This window comes from Aedes albopictus, chromosome 3, assembly GCF_035046485.1.
Source record: "Aedes albopictus strain Foshan chromosome 3, AalbF5, whole genome shotgun sequence".
NCBI classification, from domain to species: Eukaryota; Metazoa; Arthropoda; class Insecta; order Diptera; family Culicidae; genus Aedes; species Aedes albopictus.
Window position 1 is genome coordinate 215,005,780 of NC_085138.1, and position 18,993 is coordinate 215,024,772.

The 18,993-nt window shown below is 47.1% G+C and overlaps 1 protein-coding gene across 17 annotated transcripts in view; it reads left to right on the plus strand.

The window, feature by feature from the left end:
- The window catches only part of LOC109405099 (unconventional myosin-XVIIIa), a 1,227,991-nt gene that overhangs the window by 1,046,026 nt on the left and 162,972 nt on the right, over nucleotides 1-18,993 (plus strand). For 13 of the 17 annotated variants that reach the window (XM_062861168.1, XM_062861177.1, XM_062861181.1 and 10 more), the window contains one exon: nucleotides 4,684-4,925. The exons of 1 other annotated variant lie outside the window; for it this stretch is intronic. The gene's annotated coding sequence lies outside the window, so the exon portion shown is untranslated. Of the gene's footprint in view, nucleotides 1-1,303; nucleotides 1,607-4,683; nucleotides 4,926-18,993 lie in introns of those variants that run through there. 3 more of the 17 variants (XR_009999527.1, XR_009999528.1, XM_062861172.1) reach the window with 3 other exon arrangements.

Below are 18,993 nucleotides of genomic sequence, written 5' to 3' on the forward strand. Positions count from 1 at the left end.
CTGACTCGCAAGCGGGGGGGGGGGGGGGGGGTGCGTCAGGCCCCGGGTTTTTCGTCCGTGCTGCCCCTCCGCAGTCAATATAATCAAAGCCACTTACCAGATCATCCTTTTTCATCAAAGGCAATACGTTGGGATCTCGGTGTCCTACCCGACGGTGCCAGGTGTGTTGGCAATGCAGTTTGTGATCACTCCGGGCCTTCAGCGATCTTCCCTGTATGCGCAGCTGGTACAGACTAGCAACTCTGTCACCAACCACCACTGTTTCGCCTGCAGCATTCAGGATCACACAACCTGCATCACTGAACTTGACCTCGACTTCTTCGGAGCCAGCTGACTTACCGAAATCAGTCCCCCATCAAGTTCCGGCACAAATAACACATTCTTCAATGTGATTTCCACACTTTCACCACTTTTGTTTTCCCCAAAAATGATTCCTTCGCCAATGCCACACGCTTTCGTCTTCTTCCCATTAGCGAGGGTTACACTCGAACCGACGGTTTTGTCCAGCGACGAGAAAAAAATCACGGTTGCTTGTCATATAACAAGTTGTCCCACTGTCAATGACCCAACACGTCGGGCTGCTCGAACCCGCTAGAAAACACACAGCATTGCTCGCTCCCTGTGCCTGTTTCGCCTCTGGATCACCACTTTTCTTCTTCTTGTCATTCTTCTTGCTCGGTTCACACAATTTCTTCTGTGCCAGCCTCTTCCTGCAGCTGCTTCGGAAGTGACCGGGCTGCTTGCAAAAGTAGAACACTTTTCCACCTTTATCACTTCCAGAATCCAACTTCATCGCCTTTAACTCTTCCGATGGTACTTCACTACGATCGCGACATTGGGAATATTCATCCAACAACCGAGCTTTCACTAACGCCACCGTCCAATCATCATCCGCGCGACACTGCAAACTTTGCACTAACGACCGGTACGACGACGGCACACTCCGAAAAATCATCGCGATCTTCAATGATTCGTCGAGATTCTGTCCGGCAGCAGCAAGTTTATCGAAGATTTCTTCAATGCCGTTCAGGTGGTTGTCCATATTCCCCCCTTCCGACATGTTCACGGCACACAATTGACTCAGATAATGAACCACGGTCGACATTGTCGCCTTTTCGTAGTGCTGCTTAAGAGCACTCCACATTTCACTAGCACTTTGCGCATCCTTCACTAGTTTAAATTGGCTTTCTTCGATAAACAAACCGATGTTCGCGCGAGCCTTTCGATCGCGCTTTTTCCAATCATCGGTTTCTGGCTCCGGCTTCGGCTCACTGACAATTTCCCATAAATCTTCTTTTTCCAGGAGCCACATCATTCTCTGCTTCCACGATCCCCAATTAGTCGGGTTCAGTTTCGGGAAGGATATTTTTGCACTCTCCGCCATATTGTTTTTCACACTCGATACCACATGGAAAACACTACCGACGGCTTCGCACTCGCGTCTTCGGAATTTGTCCGGGACACAGTTTCTTCGCTTATCCGCACTTTTCACTGCGCTCCGCGCTGGGCCCATAACCTGTGGGAGAAATTCCACCGGACGGAAGCACACTTGAGACGATAGCGAAAAAGAGAAACCAGCCAAAAGAAAAACTACAACACACGCGAGGTAGGTACTTTGCAACGAGTTCAATTTATTGCGTCCGCTCTGATCGAGTACAAAATCGGTTATGAAAAAAGCACAAGGGAAAACGGAAATGCTCTGACGCGTCGTTTGACGTTTTGTTAAGGTGCGCCAAAGCAAAGTCAGCAACACAAAATGTGTAGCAACAAATATAATTATACACGGAAGTGTACTTTTCTATATATTTCACCCAACTACGGGGTTGCGTGCGGGAACCCACATTTGAGTTCGTAGAAGCGATGTTGTTGTAGGTTTTTTTCATTTGATCCCGTGTGACAAAGTACCTACCGGCTAAGTTTTTTTCGCTCACCTGCTAGTTCAAAATACTCAAATTTGAGTTCAATGCTGTTTACTTAATTTTGGCTTCCCGCACCGAACTGTCAAAGTTGGGTTGATTTGCTCTTCGCTCTCTGACAACAACAAAGAGAGTGGATGAGAGAGGAGACAAAAAAGAACTCAAAAGTGAGTTTCAAAATACTCAAATTTAGGCACTTGAGTTTCTCCGTGTACACTGAAAAATATTTAAACCCAGAGAATAAGTTTTAAAAACTCAAATTTGGCTAAACAGCTTTAATTTTTTACTCAGCATTGAGTTGTTTTCTCCCTCTCTCCACACGAATGTTGACAAAAACGAAGAGAGAAGCACCCACACATTCGTGCGGCTCCGTGGAAGAAGCCAAATTTGTGTTATCTTGACTAAACCCAAATTTGCGTCAAATAAGGCCTCCGCTGGGTGAAAATAACTTACCACTGGGTGAAAATTTTTGCAGCGATCAAACGAAAACAACCTAGTGACCACTATCGCTGTTTGACGCAATTTTGAGTAATTCCACGGAGGTGTAGGATTGCGTCAAAAGAACTTAAATTTGGGTTGATTTGTAGTTCGGTGTACGTTGTTTGACGAAACTGAATAAATAAATAAATAAATAGATAAGATACACGCTCGTTGAAATATACTCAAAAGTGAGAAGAATTCGACTCACTTTGGTACAAAGTGGAACAGCTCAAACTTTCTCAAAACCACCCCCTCCACCCTTCCTAAACGATGGACATCATATTTATACGACCGCTTGTAACATTTATCCCCGATAAACTTATATTATCTTATATAAAAACCATTTTGGCGCATCTATCAAATATATAAGTAATGTAATGTAATATGTACCGAAAAATTATTCGTTATGTGTGTCACCCATAAACATAATTTGTCCAGACAAATGGCAAAAATTCATGTGTACGAAATATAAGATAAATATTTGCAGTTTTTGCAGTGTATAGTATCTATTTGACTTCCGTCATCATTGGGAAATTGTCTAATTAAAATAAACCAAGCGTTCGATTTGAATAGGTCGTATAGGATACTGCAAGATGACGTCACGAAGCCGTGCAATGACAGTTCAGCGAGCTTGTTTACATGGACTTAGTCTCTGGCGGTCTCTGTTTTTCATTACAATTGCAGTAAAACGGTAATTAGACGATTGGTTTTGTACTTGTAGAGTTGAATATACACAGCTAGTTTCGATTACCAACTTCGGTAAAATTTTACTGGGTTTTTGAACTGCTGACTTCTCGGTAATGTTGCCATTACTGAAGAGTCAGTAAACTAGTAAGTTGATCAGCTGTCAAAAAAATACTGGGCAAGTCAGTAATTGTTTAAGGGCAATTTTACTGAACTTCAGTAATTTGTTTGTTTACCGTGGATTACCGAGTTTTTCAGTTTTCCTAAATTATTCCCGCATCCCGTACCCCGGCTTTCCAGTTCTAGTTTATTCGTATTTCATTCTGGCATTCATGAATACAGTGAAGAGGCTCGATTTTCTCTGCATTCCCGCCAACATGTGAGCGGAATGTGAGGGATCTGCGTCGAATTTGTGAAAGAAGCGAACACGGAGTTGTATCGGTAATAGTATCCGGCTGGAGAAGCCTCGTCAGCACCTTCGTCGATCTAGTTGTTTTAGCTCCAAAATAATCGCCTAATCACTCGTTTCACAAATTTACCGCTGATATTTACTGCTTACCTGGCAGTTGGAGGGATCACAGAGAAAATCAATCCTCTTGTGCGTTCTGAAGACATTGTACCATTTTTCTTGTGCATCTGGCTACTGCTGCTGCTGCTGCTAGAAATGCTTACGCTTTGACAGCTTCTCGGTGGGGTAGTCGAATGTTTACGTTTATTTCTCGCGAAAGCTCGGTAGAAAAGCAAAAACTACTGAAAGTCGGTACTTGGCTTTACTGATTTTTTGACTGAATTCAGTAAAGTACCAACATTACTGTAGATCAGTTGTTGCAGTTTCCATACTCAGTAAAAAGTGATGTCTTTTCACTGAAAGTCAGTAAATATTCGTGCTGAATACTGAATTTTCGCTACTTTTGTGATTTACAATCTGAGCTCGGTTGAAAAAATTATCGAAACCCTAAATCATGAATAAGTGTGTAATCGATATTTCCGTATCATAATGGTTTTGCACGGAAAACGTAAATTTAATTTTCGCCGCTCATTAAAAATTCTAACACCTTGTAAATAAGCTCGCTGAACAGTCATACAAAGTGAGGTTAGATCAGGTGCTTGCAGTACCCTATGTTTGCTGTGATTCCTATGCTGATTGGACCCTTTCAAATCGAACGCCAGAAGTGTTAACTCGCTACACGGAACCGTCAAACTACTCAAAGCTGAGTTCTTTTGACGCAATTCCATAGTTCGGCCCAATAAGCCAAAATTTGAGTAAATCGATTAAACTCACGCTAGGTAGGTTGCCTTTACCCCCCAGCTAAAAAAAAATACTCAAGAGTAGGTAAATTCATAGTAGGTAAAAAGGCCCTCCTCATTCAACTCAATTTTGAGTAAACCGACATTTACCCAAAATTGGCTTATTGGGGTCAAGGACTCCCTTTGGGTAGATGCATCTCTGTTTGCTTTTGACAACATCGGTGAGCCAGAGAGGGAAAACAACCTAATTGTGGGTAACGAGTTTATTCGGTATACTCAAGTTTGAGTTAAATTGACCCAAATACTAGGTAGTTTGGATTTTCCGTGTAGGTCTAAAATTATTTTTTTTTTTCAGAGCCGCTGAATCGTTTACACCAATAATAACAAAGTTGCATTATTAACAGAATGGAAGTAATGAGCCATTTTACGAGACGTTTTGGATCAGCTGATCTCTCATTTCATGAATGAAAATTTGACAGGAGGTTGCGCCCAAGCCCGTAAGTGTTAATATCAATATCAACACTGTTGTCGTTTAGACTATTATTCAATTTCATAAAATAAATAAATAGTCGAGCACAAAACAAATTGGATCACCGATATATATGTTTGTTATCGAAAATAGTAGATATCACATTCGCCTTCTCATAATAAGCCTGGTACTTTGCCAAAAATACTCCAATGCACAGTTGTTGCAGGTGACTGTCAAGGGGGGGGGGGGGGAAAGAAAGCCCTCGAACAGTCCCGGAAAGCTCAAAGGGAAATGCGCTCACAAAACTGAATAATGCCCAACGCTAAACGTACATTTTTGCTTACATTTATTCAAAGCACTTGGTCCTCTACTCTGGCCCTAAGCTATATCCTCTCCCTACTTTCTTTCTTAAATCTAGTAATATTCTTCTTACTCGCGATTACGCTGGGTGCACCCAGCTTACCGTCGCCACGCTGCCACTGCTAATCCTCCGCTTTATCCTCTTGCGCAGTTTTTTGTCGTTTCCCACGACAGACGACTCCCCTAAATGTGATTGTGGGCTCTGCTCCACAGCGTCGTCGCGGAGTCGGACCGCCTGGCAATTGGGGACGCCTCCCACGATCGGTAAACTTCCGGGCCGGATGCTCACCGCAGTCAGGGCAAGAGGGCGCGACGAATGTGGTCGCGATGCTCGTCATGGTTTCGAACAGCTGAGGAGTGCGGAATGCGCTTCGTTCGGGAATCTCCAATCGTACTATCGCTTGCTCACCAGTACGCCGTGGCACGGCGTTCGAACCACTGCCCTGGTCGTCGTGTCTCCGCAAGATGTGCCGGATTTGGCCTCGCCGGAAGGGCGCTCGCCCGTCGGTTTCCGAGCTTTGGTTCCTGTGCGACTCCCTCTCTCGTCTCCCGCAACTTGGTTTGTTCGCGTGCTTGCTCCCGATTGTCCGTCGCCAGTCGAAGTTTCCAGACCGTGGGCGAGCCACTAAAGACTTGCCTTACCGGTCAGGCTAAGGCCGGGGTGGCCTCTGCTGTACATAGTAGCCGCCTCCATTCCACTCGGTCCATGGCTGTTTGTCTCCATTTCCGCACTCTGCGTAGGGTCCGCATATCGTCCTCCACTTGGTCGACCCACCTAGCTCGCTGCGCTTCACGTCTTCTTGTACCGGTCGGATGAATCTCGAGAACCATTTTAGTCGGGTTGCTATCCGACATCCTGATGACGTGACCCGCCCACCGTAGCCTCCCGATTTTCGCGGTATGGACGATGGTTGGTTCTCCCAGCAGCTGATGCAGCTCGTGGTTCATTCGCCTTCTCCAAGTCCCGTCTTCCATCTGCACTCCGCCGTAGATTGTACGCAACACCTTCCGTTCGAAAACTCCAAGGGCACGTTCGTGTTACGGCGAACTTTATTCGATCGTAGAGTTCTGCGGAGTCCAAAGTAGCGTGTCGGTCACCTGTGAGCCCAAGTACACGAATTCTTCAACCGCCTCGATTTCATCACCGTCGATATGAATTCGGGGTGGCGGGTGCGGTGATTCCTCCCTGGAGCCCTTTGCCATCATGTTCTTTGTCTTCAACACATTGATGACTAATCCGATTCGCCTGGCTTCACTCTTCAGTCGGATGTACGTTTCCGCCATCGTCTCAAATTTACGAACAATAATATCAATATCATCGGCGAAACCAAGCAGCTGAACGGGCTTCGTAGAAATCGTCCCACTCGTGTTTATCCCCGCTCTTCTTATTACACCCTCCAAAGCAATGTTGAACAGCAAGCACGAAAGACCATCACCTTGCCGTAACCCCCTGCGAGATTCGAAGGGAGCCACTAAAGAGAAGATAATAAATAAAAAAAGGCCTTGCGAGGGACCACTGGCATTAGCACACGACTCCAACATGAATCCTTGTTCCTGCTTACTTCCGAAGGAAAACCTCTTTTCTCGGCGTGTGCACTGCCGGTCTGGTGAATCCTCAGGCTGGCTGGTCTGCAAAGTAGACGGATTTCGCTTCCGATGATCGTCTCGGTTGTCTCACTGCACGAAGCTCTGGAGGTGTGAAGGGAAAACCCTTTTTAGGTTAGAACGCACGCGCATATACGATTATACTTTGCCACCTTCCGCGTGGTACCACGTAGCGCCCAACGGCAGAAATACTCCGAATCCGTGAGTCACCTTCGATGCCGCTTGGTGCGCACCGAGAGATACCGATCCCGCAATTTCCGGTTGATTCTGGCTGTCGACACGCGCTGCAACGCGGGATGCAAATCGAGATTAGCTTCACCAGAATGGTTTGTCATTCATACTTCTTACCTATCACGGTTGCTGCAATTTTTGACTGCACCGGTAGCACCGTGTGTCAGATGGTATCCGGGAGCTCTGGACTCACTTATTGCACTTTTGCTCGGATTTCGTGCCGGTAAATTGCAACGAGAAATTTACACCGGCTACATGTGCGACCTGCACCACTCGTCCGATTTTTCTTTCTGTTCGGCTGTACGATCGGAAGTGCGTGCCTTTTATTGTGATGACAGTTGTCAGCGATGACTAATGACAACGTCGCCGTCGCTATAGTCTTTTTCGTCGATGTGCAGCATCGGATTCGGAAAGCGGTTTATGTTCGAAAACGCCGACACGGAGAGAATTTTGTTGACATGCGTGATGACTTTTGCGTTTGGAATTTTGTGTGAGTAATGATTTTGTTTATTTCTCATTTCTTAGGGCTACCACTAAACTGCACAGACTCAATCGTAACACAACTCTACCGTAGCGGAAGAATTTTTCAAAAATCGGTGATCAAACGATTTATGAAAAATTCACAAAATCTTCACTCCTCCTTCTAGGATGATGGTCAGAGACAAGTCGGTCAACCTAACTCTTGAGCAGACCTCAAGTAACATTGTGTACTCAGCTAAACCAAACTCATACGCAAGCCTCGGCTGCTTGCCAAATCCTCTCTATCCTCCAAACTGCATAATCTTAATGCTAGGCTAAACTTCACGCCAGCTGCGCCTGGCAAAATCTTCGACCTCTCAAATCGTCTCTGACCAAAGTCCATGTCCAACTTCCACGAATCCTACGGCAAAACTTTCAAATCGGATTCTAGCCTATGGTATCTGCTAAAATAGGCTTAATTGCACACTAAGCATTAAGAAGCTTTATGTATCGGCTATATCTTCGGACAAAATTGGTTTGTGCATATTTTCTGAGAAAAGAAACATTTACTAATCTAAATCGTCATGAGCCCGAGAAATAGGGTTTTACCGCGCCCCTGGTCGCGTTACTTTTGGGATGAAGATTTCATGACGACCCCCAGATCTTTAACCCTTGGCCACGCATTCACGGAATTGACGGGAAACACTTTGGGTTTGTGTGCACCATCCAGTCGTGGATGTGCTTGGATTGCCGAGATCGTATTTTGTTTCTTCGTAGTGGTGCCACTCATAGCTCTGTGTAGTGAGGATGGTCGAATTCTTGATGGTGGGCTCGATTTGTCTCGATCGGCAACCGGCATGACCACTTGGTATTTCGGTGCGAGGGTTTCTCGGGGTGTTGCGCTTCACTCGGTGTCCTGTTTGTATGGTATCTGGAGCCTCCCTACTCAACGATGGTTTTCAGGGTCCCAGTCTCCCTCGCCTGCTGTAGGCTGTATGCTGCGCTCTTCGTAGTGGTATTTGGAGCCTCCCTACTCACTGCTGTTTTCAGGGTCCCAATCTCCCGCGCCCTTCGTGGGCTGCCTGCTACTTCTTCCTGCTCTGCCAATGCTCTCCAGCTGCTGTTTCACTGCGCCTGATAGTGGCCGTAAGCTTCAACTCCGCGTCGAACCGATGTTTGGTCGTCGAACTCCGGGTCTCCACTCCTCCTATCAGAGAATACATCTGGTGCACTGCAGAGGTACCTGCGTCCCATTTCCAGAATCACAGGGTACCATTTCTCTCGCTTGGCGAACGGCTTACGGTACACCTCCTGGCGCGATGGAAGTGTGTTGGTACCGCGTGTTGATCGTCTGTTGTAGGTGATGGTTTGCTGCATTTCTAGTAGTGGTATTTGGAGCCTCCCTACTCACTGTTGTTTTCAGGGTCCCAATCTCCCTCGCCCGCGTAGGCTGGTGCTTGCTGCGCTCTGTGTTCTGGTATTTGGAGCCTCCCTACCCACTGCTTTTTTCAGGGTTCCAATTTCCCTCGCCCGCTGTAGGCTGATGCTTGCTGCGCTCTGTGTTCTGGTATTTGGAGCCTCCCTACTCACTGCTATTTTCAGGGTTCCAATCTCCCTTGCCCGCTGTAGGCTAATGATCGCTGTTATCTTTGTCCTGGTATTTGGAGCCTCCTTACTCGCATTGCTTTCAGGGTTCCAATTTCCCGCGCCCGCTGTAGGCTTCTTGGTACATCCTCCTGCTCTCCCAAAGCTCTCCAGTTGCTGTCTCCCTGCGCCTGATAGTGGCCGTAAGCTTCGACTCCGCGCCGAACCGATGTTTGGTCGTCGATCTCCGGGTCTCCACTCCTCCTATCAGATAATACATCTGGTGCCTTGAAGAGAAACCTGCGTTCTGCTTCCAGAATCACAGGGTGCCATTTCTCCCGCTTGGCGAAGGGCTCACGGTACACCTCCTGGCGTGATGGAAGTGTTTGGGTACCGCCTGTTGATTCTCCATTTGCTCGGCCTTCTGACGGATCGGGTGATGGAATCGCAAATCGTTCATTGTTCCTGGCGAAGATCATAGTCTACAACAAAGCTGGCTGATTTGTCGAGGTGGAGTCGTAAAGAAGTTATTGCTCATCACACCTGACTTTCTACCATTTTCCCGTTTGTTATGTGTTTTTGGAGCGTGGTACTCATGGTTGACAGGCATTGCCTGCGGACATAGCTTTAACATTGTGGAACCTCGTACGGCTCTCGTGATTAAATCTCCCAGAGATTGGTGTTTCTGCTAGCTTGACTGCTTCGTGGTTGGCAGGCACCGCCTGTGTACATAGCTTGAACAGCCCAGGATCTCGCTGCTAGGAACGACGATTCCCGTAGATATAGTCGTCAAATCGGTGTAACGGAGGTGCAGAATCCGGTTGGAACTTCTCTGCCCTCCTGTTCGCTGTAATGATGCCCAATAGTGGTGTTTTCTTCAGCGTTTGCTTCTTCGTTGACAGGCATCGCCTGTTTGCATAGCTTGCACATTTTTGTTTAGTCCGCCTTGATGTCCTTCGCGTGGAACCTTCCCTTCTTGCCGCTCAGAACATCCTCTAGCACGTATAGGTTCGTCCCGATGATCTCCTTGACGATTGCCGGAACGAATTTCGGCTCGAGTTTGCTGTTGATTTGGTCCGCCTTCGAGGAGAGTACGAACGATCGCCGCCAAACCAGGTCTCCGACTCTGAACGCTACTGATCTTGTGTGAAGGTTGTATCGCTGCTTCGCCCGCTGGTGGCTGTTCTTAATCCGCTCGATGATAAGCTTTTGGATTCGACGAATTGCAGAGAGTCGCAGGTCCTGCGCTATCTTCGGGTCTTCTGGCGTGTTGAGTTCCTGCTGCGTGTACAGATCCGTGTGCAACAACAGGTTCCGTCCGAAGTTGGCTTCGTGTGGACTGACGCCCGTCGCCTCGTGCCGAGCAGCGTTTATAGCCGCCGTGATCGCTGGTAACTTCTCGTCTCACTCGCGATGATCGCCGTCCAACAGTGCTCGGATGCAGGTTACTACGACGCGGTTGACATGTTCGGCGTTGTTGACCTGCGGGCAGTAGAACGCTGTCTTCATGTGGCCGATCTTGTGTTTCGCTAGCCAGGATTTGAAGACCATCGATTCGAACTACTTTCCGTTATCGGACAGTATCAGCCGCAGCCGAGAAAACTTCAGACTAACTTCCTCTTCCATGAACTCCACCATCTTCTGCGAATCCGCTGTACGCATCGGCTTGACGACCACATACTTGCTGACCCAGTCTACTACTACCAACAAAACCGAGTTTCCTCGTTTGGAACGAGTGAGCGGACCGACGAAATCTACTGATATCATTTCCCAAGGAGTCTTCGCCGGCTTCGGATTTCCCATCTGCGGCATCATCTTCGATCCCGGTGCTTTGCACGCTTTGCAGGTTGCACAGTTTCGGACGTAGTCGTGAATCTCCTGCTGCATCTGTGGCCAGTAATAATGGGCTTGTAGCTTGTGCCAGGTTTTGTAGAAACCAAGATGCGCTGCTGCCGGTTCGTCGTGGTATTTGCGGATCAGTTGGAATCGCTCTTCTTTCGGAACGACTTGCTTCCACTTGTGGTAAACCGCTCCAACTTCATCCTTGCAGCGGCAGTTCTTGAACAGGGTGTCGTTCGCTATGCGGAAGTCCGGGAACTTGTCTCTTTCGCTCTTCACTCTGTCCACCAGCTTTCTGTACCACGGATCCTGAACTTGGTCTACCGTGCAGACTGCTTCAGCTACTGTTCTCGAGAGCGCATCTGGAACAACGTTGATCGAACCCTTTCTATAGCGGATCTCGAAGTCGAACGCGTTAAGCCGCAACAGTCACCGGCTTATCAAAGCCGTCGGGTTCTTCATCGACTTCAGGTAGCTGAGTGCTGCATGGTCACAGTGACGTGGGCTTAATTCAAGAGCCCTGGGTAAATAATGGAAGGGTAATGGGTTGCTCTTCGCAGAATTGTAGGATTTTGTACGACGAAAGTCAGTCTAATCCAAGAACAGCCATTTTAGTAAGTAGGAGAACAAAATTTGTCCCAATTACTGAGTTTATTACTAGAGACATTGTTGCGATTAAAATGGAGGTCCCAACAATCCAGGGAAAAACTGAGGTATGCATTGCTTCTGCATATTTTCCGGGAGACGTTGATGATGTGCCTCCATCTGTGGTCGTAAGTTTCGTTAATTATTGCAAAAAAATAAACGCCCAATTTGTAATAGGGTGCGATGCAAATGCCCACCATACCATATGGAGCAGTACAGATATTAATAAAAGAGGTGAGGATCTCCTGAATTACATTTCGTCTAATAACATAGACATTTGCAATAAAGGGAATTCTCCAACTTTTGTTAATGCTATTCGACAGGAAGTTTTAGATCTTACGCTTTGTAGCTATCTGCTATCAGATAAGATCGCGAACTGGCATGTTTCTGATGAGGAATCATTGTCAGATCACAAACATATCAGGTTCGATTATAAAGCCGGATCAAATTTAATTGAAAGCTATAGAAACCCAAAGAAAACTAATTGGGACCTCTACAGCTTTTATTTAATGAATGGAAATTCATATAAGGGTGAGCAGATCTTGTCTGTTTCACAGTTGGAAAATGCCTCTGATGAGATTATTGATAAAATGATTTCATCATATCATGCTAGTTGCCCAATCCGACAGAGGTCATCCAACAGGGATGTCCCTTGGTGGAATGATAAGCTGGCAGATCTGAGGAAGAAATCAAGACGGTTGTTCAATAGAGCAAAAGTTACATCTGATTGGGTTCAGTATAAACAAGCCCTTACAGAATACAACAGAGAATTGAGACTAGCCAAACGCAAGGACTGGAGACGGGTATGTGAAGACATCAATAACGCTCCTACGGCTGCAAGGCTTCATAAAGTCCTTTCGAAAGACCATTCAAATGGTCTTGGAAGTCTTAAAAAGGAAGATGGCAGTTTTACTGTTGATTCTTCTGAAACATTGGAAGTAATGATGAGAACTCACTTCCCAGGATCGATTCCTTATTCGGATGAAGAACAGGACTCGGATAAGGCAAGACATGCGTGGTCGACCAATGCCTATCAAAAAGCTTGTGAAATCTTCACACCGTCGAGGGTCGAATGGGCATTGAGTTCTTTTCAACCTTTCAAATCTGCCGGGAAAGATGGAATTTTCCCAGCTTTACTTCAACATGGAAAAGAGGCGATTTGTCCGCTCTTAACCGAAATATTCAGAGCCAGTATTACTTTAGCTTACATACCTAAGGCATGGCGGAAGGTTCGTGTTGTTTTTATCCCAAAAGCTGGCAAGCGGGACAAAACAACTCCAAAAGCCTTCAGACCCATAAGCCTTTCTTGTGTTCTGTTAAAGACCATGGAGAAAATAGTGGATGACTTTGTCAAGTCTACCAGCTTAGTAGAAATGCCTCTAAGCAAGTTTCAATTTGCTTATCAAACAGGCAAATCTACTATAACAGCGCTACAGTCGCTAGTCGGCAAAATTGAGAAATCGTTTCAAGCCAAGGAAATAGCCGTGGTTGCTTTTCTCGACATTGAAGGAGCATTCGATAACGCATCCTACAGCTCAATGCGTTCTGCAATGGAAGCAAGGGGCTTGGATAAATGCATTATTGAATGGATAATATCGATGCTTAGAGATCGAGAGATCTCTTCCGTTCTTGGAGGTGCGCAACTATCAGTAAGATCTGTGAAGGGCTGTCCTCAAGGAGGAGTACTATCGCCCTTACTGTGGTCTTTGGTAGTGGACGAACTCCTTAAAAAACTCATCAATCAAGGCTTTGAGGTTATTGGATACGCAGATGATGTAGCTATTCTGATACGTGGAAAATATGACGACACGATATCTAGCCGGCTACAATCTGCGTTGAATGTTACCATCAAATGGTGCCGAGAGGAGGGATTAAACGTAAACCCTTCAAAAACTGTAATTGTACCTTTTACTAGAAGGTTAAAAATAAATCTTACTGAACCTTCTTTAGATGGAGTTCAAATTCAGTTCTCAGCAGAAGTTAAACATCTTGGGGTAACTTTGGACAAAAGACTGAATTGGAATTCTCATTTAAACAATGTTTTAACCAAGGGTACCAATGCCCTTTGGGTTTGCAGCAAAGCCTTAGGAAAAACCTGGGGTCTTAGACCTAACATGATTCACTGGATCTATGCTGCAATAGTCCGGCCTAAGATTACTTATGCTTCACTTGTTTGGTGGCCCAAAACAAATGAGGTAACCTGTCAAAAGAAGCTAAGTAAGTTACAAAGACTTGCATGTATATCTATGACAGGAGCAATGAAAAGCACTCCATCAGTTGCTTTGGATGCCCTTCTTAATTTACTGCCATTGCATCAATTTGTTAAACTACAAGCGGCAAAAAGTGCCCTGCAGTTTATACGTTACAATAAAGTCCTAGACGGGGATCTTGCTGGACATTTGAGGATCATCAAAGACTTCAAATTAAACATGGACATAAAAACAGTAGAAGATTGGATGATAACGAAGACCAACTATGATGTTCCCTTCAAAGTGGTGAAACCATGTCGCTATGTTTGGGATGCTGGTGGGCCAAGTTTACGTCCAGGTTCTATTGTATTTTATACTGATGGGTCCAAGATGGGAGAAAATACTGGAGCTGGTGTTTTTGGCCCCGGTATCAGTAAGGCTATACCAATGGGATGCAGTCCCACTGTATTTCAAGCGGAAGTTCAAGCCATTCTAGAGTGTGCCAACATTTGTCTGAAAAGAAATTATAGGTTTGCCAAGATCTGTATTTTTTCGGACAGTCAGGCGGCTCTAAATGCGCTAAAAGCTTTCACGTGTCAATCAAAGCTAGTGTGGGAATGCATTATTTCTCTGAAGCAATTGGCCAGTAGGAACGAGGTAACTTTATACTGGGTGCCCGGTCATTGTGGAATTCTGGGAAATGAAAACGCCGACAATTTAGCTAGACAGGGTGCGGCATCAAGCTTTGTAGGCCCTGAACCTTTCTGTGGAGTTCCTGAGTGTGCTCTTCGGATGAAACTAAAAACTTGGGAAATGTCCACGGTGGAATCTAATTGGAATGCCACGGATACATCCAAGCAAGCAAAAAGGTTCATAAAACCCAGTGCAGAAAAAGCCAGGTCCATATTGAATCTAAACAAAAGAGATCTCAGGGTAATTACTGGTCTGATGACTGGCCACTGCCCGAGTAAATATCATCTAAGTAAGATTGGAAAAATCCAATCCTCCGAGTGTCGTTTCTGTCAAACGGAAAACGAAACTGCCGAGCATTTACTCTGCAACTGCGGAGTGCTGTACCATCACAGATTGGCGATATTTGGTAAAGGGTTTCTAGAGCCCTTGGAAATTTGGAGAAGTAATCCCAACAGGGTAGTAAACTTTATAAAACGAGTTGTGCCTAGTTGGGATCAGGTGTTACATCAACCATTGTCCATCACAGCTCAATTGTGACAGGATACTTGACTAGCACCAAATTAAATATGGGTCATACCACAATATTCCTAAATAATGGACGCTGTGGTTAAAAGGCTCTACAGATGAGGGGAATGGTCACAGTGGACAATGAATCGGATTCCTTCCACGTAGCCTCTAAACTTCTCGATCGCTCGGATCACTGTGAGGCACTCCCGCTCCGTGACCGAGTACTTCCTCTCCGACGCTGACAACTTTTGCGAGAAGTAGCCGATTGCTGTGTTGCTAGCATCGCACGCAATTGCGAACGGTTTGTTGTAGTCTGGCATCGCTAGCACCGGTGCCGAAACCAGAGCTGCTTTTAGCTTGAGGAACGCTTCTTCAGCTATCGGATTCCAACGGAACTTGGTCTTGCCTGACGTCAAGTTTGTTGGCGGAGCTGCTAGCTGCGAGAAACCGGCGATGAAGCGTTGGTACCAGTTGCAAACACCGAGAAATCGCTGCACTTCTTTGCGCGTTGTTGGAGTCGGGAACTGTACGATCGCTTGGATCTTCTCGTCGTCTACACGCCAACCTTGCTCGTCGATTACGTAGCCTAGGTACTTCATACTCTTCCGGCAGAACTTGGACTTCTCCGATGAAATCGTGAGATTTGCTTGGCGTAGCCGGCGGGCTACTTCTTCGAGCAGAGCGATATGCTCTTCAAATGTCGCGGAGCAGATGATAATATCGTCCAGGTAATGGAATACCAGCGGCTCCAAATCGGCGAAGAGGTGGGTCATTAGTCGCGCTAGAGCTTGGCTAGCCGTGCACAGCCCGAAAGGTATCACCTTGAATTGGAAGTGGCCTCTGGATGGAACGGTGAAGGCTGTCAGTGGTCTCGAATCCGGATGGAGTTCGAAGGCATCCTTGAGATCGATCGAAGAGATGTATTTGCTGCTTCGGAGGTTGTTGGTGATCGCTGCTATATGGGGAATCGGATATCCCTCGTTCACCATGACGGAGTTTAGGTGACGCGCGTCCAAGCAGACGCGATACTGCCCAGTCTTCTTCTTGACGGCAACCAATGGATTATTCCATGGCGAGAACTGTGCCTCCTCGATAACGTCCAGTGCTATCATCCGGTCGATCTCCTTGCTGACCTCCTGTAGAACATACGGCGACATAGGGTAATGCCGTTGTTTGCGGGGCGGTGCATTCCCCACATCGATTCGATGCTCGTACAGCTTCGTGCGTCCTAGTCTTCCCTCTACCGCTTTCGGAAACCTCTGGATCGCCTGCTCTACGCGCCGTTGTTGTTCGGGGCTGAGCTGCTTCATCTCCTGTTCTTCGCTGATCTGGTCTTGCTGCTTCGCTTCGAGTGTGCAACACAAAGCTTTGATGCCAAACTTTTCCCAGAAGTTCATTCCTAGGATGACGCAGTCTAGAATCGAAGGCACCAACAGCACTGGAAGAACTTCATTGCGGTTGTTGTACACTATTGGGAGATAAACGAAATGCGAGATGTTGTGACTTGTGCCGTCCGCCGTTTTTATTCCGCCGCTGACGGTTCCTTTCTGCACACCGCATTCTTCCGCCAGCTCGACTCCTTTTCTTCCTAGTAGAGTAGTTAGCTCCGCTATCCAGCAAAGCTGTTAACTCCTTTCCCAGCACTGATATGACGGAGTGCGGTCGATTGTCACTTCCGGGGTTGATAATGATCGAGTTGAGGTTTTGAAATTCAGGGATATCAGAGGGGTCTCCGAGATTTTGCGGAGAGCTGCTCCCCTCTACTGCGGGTTCTCCGCTTGGTATTTTAATGCGTCCGTGCGGCACGTGAAACAACTGCGTAATGAGTATCCCTTCCGTCCACATCGGTAGCAGAAAAGAATGGCTTGCGGTTTCGGAGCGGTTTCGGACAGTCCATGAATCTGTGGCCCTCTTCGTCACAGCTCCAGCAGAGCATTGCTGGTCGTTGGTCATTTGGAGCTTCTTCCTGTTGTACCTGGCGATCTTCCCGTTGCCTGGCTGGCTCTGGCAGCAGACGTTGGCTTATTCGGTTATTGTCTCTCTGATCCGAGCCTGGTATCCATTGGCGTGCTTGCCAGCCCTGTGCTCATTGCGGCTGTTCTTGCTGCTGTTGTGGTGGCCGAGTCTGGAACGATGCGGCTTGTGGCCGCTACTGCTGTGCCGGATCTTGCGCTTCTCTTGTGTACTGTCGCGCTGCTCGCAGAACATCAGCTTCTGTTCGGTTGTACCTGTCCGTCGACCTGGACTGCTTCTCGTCGCGTGCGGCAAAGATTGGCCTCGCAGATTTCCGCTTCATCTTCAGCGCGTTGACTTGCTCAACCAGTTCGTCGATTGTGTGCTGCCAATCGTCTTCTGGTCCTTCCTCTACCGCTTCGTGCTCATAAGCGCCTTCTGCTTCCACGGCGTGAACCCTGTTGAACCGCTGTGGCTGTTGGTGATGCTGAACCGGTGGTGGTCTGCTGGTTACTACTGGCGTTGCGAAGTTCGGTTCCAGAAGCGCGCTGTGCGAAATCGGAATCCTGCGTTGTCTGTTCAGAAGCATTTTGGTCTCGTCATATCCGGTGCAGACTTCCACCATTTCTTCCAATGAACGAGACCTCGCTGCTGTAACGATGGCTGCGTAGTTCTCGTTCATGTTCTTCTTCACCAGGAAGAACTTCTCATCGTCTGGTATAGGTGGATCGACGAAGCGAAAAAGCGCTGAAATGTCGCGATAGAATTTCGCGAAGGATTCCTCCCTTCCTTGGAATCAGAAGCTAGCTTCCAATCGGAGAATTTGGGAATATCCGCTGGGCAGAAATTCTCTTCGAATCTCCCGCTTAAACTGGTCCCAAGTCCGCAGCAGGTTTTGCGACGTTGCTCGTGAGTACCAGTCGATTGCGTCCTCCTGGAGTAGATGCCTGATCGAACTCAGGAGTGTAGCGTCGCTCATGCCTTCCGACCTCGCGAATGTCTCCACGCGATCTAGGAACACGTTGAGTGATGTAGTGTCCTTCTCGCCGCGAAATTTGGAAGGCCAGTTGTGCACCACCTTCTGTATTCGGTGATCGTCCGCTCGTTCCGGTGCTGGTCGATCTCGTCGGATTAGCCGCTCCAGGTCGTCTCGCATTCTGTAGTACTCCTCACGCATGTGTTGTTCTCTCTCCTGCATCTCCCTGATTCTTGCTTGTAATTCGCGATTGTTGTTCCCTGGTCGACGGGTTCCATGTTTCCCGCTTTCGAGGCAGGTAGGGAGGGGGAGGTGAGCTGTTTCGGTGCCTCGTATCTGCTGGCTCTGCTTCTTCGCTGTCTCGCGTTTGGAACGAACTCGAAAACAACAATCCTCTGCCTTGCCCACCCGAGAATGACGTCACGAGCGATGGCTGCCCTACTGGTGGTGGTGTAGTGTCTGGTCTCGAAGTGCTTTCCACTGGCATCGTGGTTTCTCCTCCGACTGCTCCTTCATCTGCGCCGTTGTTTCTTCTTATGGCTTCAGTCGAAGTTGCTTGAGTCACAACACTCTCACTTCGCGGTACACTATTCACTACACTTGTTCCGTTCACCTTGTTTAGAAGCATGTCGACATGCACCGTTAGCGTTGCATGCGTATTCCGCGATTCACTTGGCGGACGAATCAACTGTAGACGGTCGCGGTAATGATGAAGACGTGTCCGAATTTTATTTAAGGTTACACTGTCAGCTGTACGAATGGCTGCTTCGCAGCTGATGTGAAGCTGATGAATTTGCGCTTCGCAATGTTCTAAATTGGACTGAGGACTCATGACGTGTTCTGAGCTAGTGGGCTTGTTGTCTTTCAAGCTCTCTTCTTGGACAAGAGCCTCCAGGCGAAGAACTTTTCCTCTATGGGTAGTCGGACCTAAGTTGACTACGTGGCGCAAGGCCACAACGTAGTCAACGTGGTCACCTCTTCGTCAGCCAAATGGGTAAAGCCCATTTTACTTTCGAATTTTATGCGTAAGGGCTAAAATTTTAATGATTATCAAGGCCGGATAATCAAATGCACAAAAACCAAATCATATACCAGAAAAATCGCTAAACGGTAGTTTCTAACTTCGTGAATTTTCAGCTGGGCGCCAGTGTTGCA